The following is a 3,002-nucleotide window of genomic DNA, read 5'->3' as shown; positions in this document are numbered from 1 at the left end:
GGTGCCTGCCTGGGTCGCACCCAGTGGGTGACACACCCACTGGACAGGGCTGCCCGTGTCCAGAAGCAGGGCACTCAGCCACACTGTCATTGCAGCTCTGGGGCCAGGGCTAGATTTCCAGAGCCAGATCAGACCAGGATTGCTTTTTGCGGGTAATGTCTTGAAAGCTCTAATGGCTATTGATCTCAGCCTGGCTGGGCCTGGCTGGGAACCGTCACGTCTGAGGTGGGTCCTGCTCTTCGGGAAGCACCCCTGTAACTGCTGCTTGCCCAGCTGTTCTCTCTGAACACGGACCCCCCAGGGAAGCCAGGACTGGCCTGCTTCTGCCCCACACAGGCCACACAGACGCCTTTGAAGCATCTGCCTGACGGGTAGTGGGCAGCGTGCACTTGGAGGGGAGGAGGGAGGGAGGGAGTTGGCGTTGCTACCTGTGGGCAACCATGGTGCCACGTCCAAGGTCAAACCCACCCACCCCCACCGAGCCTGGGCCCCCCCTCTGCTGCCCCAGAATGATTCTCCTGGAAGGTGGGTATTTTCGTGTCCTGCAAAAGCATCCCTCAGAGACCGTAGTCCAAACCCTTGGGGGATGCTAGAGGTTCTGGGCCCCGCTGTGGGTCTGAGATATGGTGATGCAAGTCCTGGTCCAGGAGAAGGCAGCCTGCAGAAAGCCTTGGCCTGAGTCAAGGGGCCAGCCCAACCCCTCCAGGTGCTGGCGGCACGGCCAGGGAAACACCCAGTTACTACTTCGGTAGCTGAGGGTGCAGCAGTGAAAGTAGATGGAAAAGTCCCCGCCCTCCTGGACCTGACCTTCAGGGGGGTCAGGTGCACCAAACAAGATGACTAGAGAGGACAGAAGCACGTTGTTAGGTGATGATACCTGCCGTGGAGAAAGGGGGATATGAACTGGGAATGGAGAGCTCACCTGAGGAAGGACCAGCCCAGGTGACCCCAACGCCCTCTCCGCCCTAGGGACTCTGCAGCTGCCTCAGCCCCCAGGGCAGCCTGCCCAGCCCTTCCCAGGGATAATGGAACTTGTTTTCCCTTAGGGCAGAGGTGGGGACAATGCTGGTTCCTCCAGTTCTCGGGCTGGGCTCCAGGGTCCAGCTGACCCCAGCTGAAAAGACGCATCTCACCTCGGTGACGGTGACAATTCTGGGGACACGGTGCAGGCATCTGGGCCGGGGCAGAGGCCCTTGGTCAGCTGTGGAGGGCGGGGGGCGGGGGAGCCCCTGGATTATAGAAGAGTCCTGCCCCCTGCGGCCGTGTCCGTGTTGCCCAGTCAAAGCCACTGCAGGATGTGGACACACAGCTGTGATGCTGGCCCTTCATTGAGCTACTCACGTGTGTGCGTGAATTGACACACGGGCAGCATTCTGTGCACACACGTGTTCCCCTCTCCTTTCCTTTCTTGATGCTGTCTCCCGGGACTCATTGCCTATCGGTCCACGTGGAGACACCTCACGTGGCTGCATAAATTTCCATTCTATGGATGAGCCGTCACTTACATAACCGATTTCCTATTGATGGACGTTTATGGTTTTAGTTTCCAAGTGTAATCATCCTTTCAGATGACGATTTAGCAATGGTTCTTAACAGTTAAGCTTTGCAATTTCCAAACCTGTTCCCTCCGCCGCTTCACTCCCTCCTTAAACGCATCCACTCAGTATTTCTATTGCAAAAACCCGTGGATTGTGACATAATTACTTTGAGCATGGACCCCAAAGAACTGTGCTGGTGCAATGGCGCTTTCTACAAGCAGAGAATGCACATGTGGATAGCATTTCCCTTTACCAGGCTGTGAACCAACAAATAGGGCCTTCCTGTGGGAGCCATGTACCCTGGCAAAATCACACTGGAGTTTGCTTCAGCGACAGGTGTGCTTATGCTGCTTCCCCGGACGGCCCTGTACTTGGTTTTACCCTGGGAAGCCCTCCAGGGGGTGCTGTGAAGTCTTCCACTCTGGGGGCCGGGCTCTCTGCGTGCTCCCGCCCCCTTCGCATTGGGAGCATTTTGGGGGGGGGATCTCCCACCTGGAATGCAGCTTCGCCTGTGCTTGCCTCATGGGTGCAGGGGCAGAGGGGGTGGCTCAGCCAGAGTTCCCGGCCAGTGCAGCTTTGAGGACCAAGAATCTCAAGCCAAGAGGTGTTTACGTTCCAGGGCCGGGCCCTGTCCCCAGGCGCCAAGAGCCCTTGGTGGCCACTCTATCTGGAGGACGTGTCCCTGCCGCAGCCCCTGCCCCAGCCCCAGGGCCAGCGTCCAGCCTGGGCACCGGGGACGGCGGGATGCTCTCTAACCCATCACCACTCGGCGTTTCCCATCCGGACAGCGGCAGCTCCTGGGCCGGGTGGGACCATGTTGTCCATGACGTACAGCGAGAGCCTGAGGAGTGTGGTCGGCAGGTGTCACTCAGACTGGGCCCTGCACCCCGTCCGCCAGGCCAGCACGCTGGAGCTGCAGCAGCTGCGGGAAGTGCGGGCAGCAGCCCAGGCCAGGAACATGGAGAGCTTCCTGCGCATGCACGGCCTCTCCCTGGACAGCTGCACCGCCCGGTGCACCGGCATGAAGTACCGGTAAGGGCTGGGCTGGGCGGGGACAGGAGGAGGTCCCCTGGCCGAGGAGGGGGCCGAGGCAGGGGCTGCGAGAGGGATGCAGCCCAGGAAACGGGGTAATGGCGTCACTGTCAACTGGGGCAAACTCCTTGGGGTTTAAGAATGCTGACCGTGGGACTTCCCTGGCAGTCCAGAGGTTAAGATTCCATGCTTCCACTGCAGGGGGCACGGGTTCCATCCCAGTTCGGGGAACTAAGATCCCACGTGCTGTGTGGCGCAGCCAAAAAGAAAAGAATGGGGCTTCCCTGGTGGCACAGTGGTTGGGAGTCCGCCTGCCGATGCAGGGGACACGGGTTCGTGCCCTGGTCCGGGAGGATCCCACATGCCGCGGAGCGGCTGGGCCCGTGAGCCATGGTCACTGGACCTGCGCGTCCGGAGCTGCGTTTGGTGTGT

This window comes from Neophocaena asiaeorientalis, unplaced genomic scaffold, assembly GCF_003031525.2.
Source record: "Neophocaena asiaeorientalis asiaeorientalis breed wild unplaced genomic scaffold, Neophocaena_asiaeorientalis_V1.1 scaffold1247, whole genome shotgun sequence".
In the NCBI taxonomy this organism is placed as follows: domain Eukaryota; kingdom Metazoa; phylum Chordata; class Mammalia; order Artiodactyla; family Phocoenidae; genus Neophocaena; species Neophocaena asiaeorientalis.
This window is presented reverse-complemented; position numbering follows the sequence as displayed.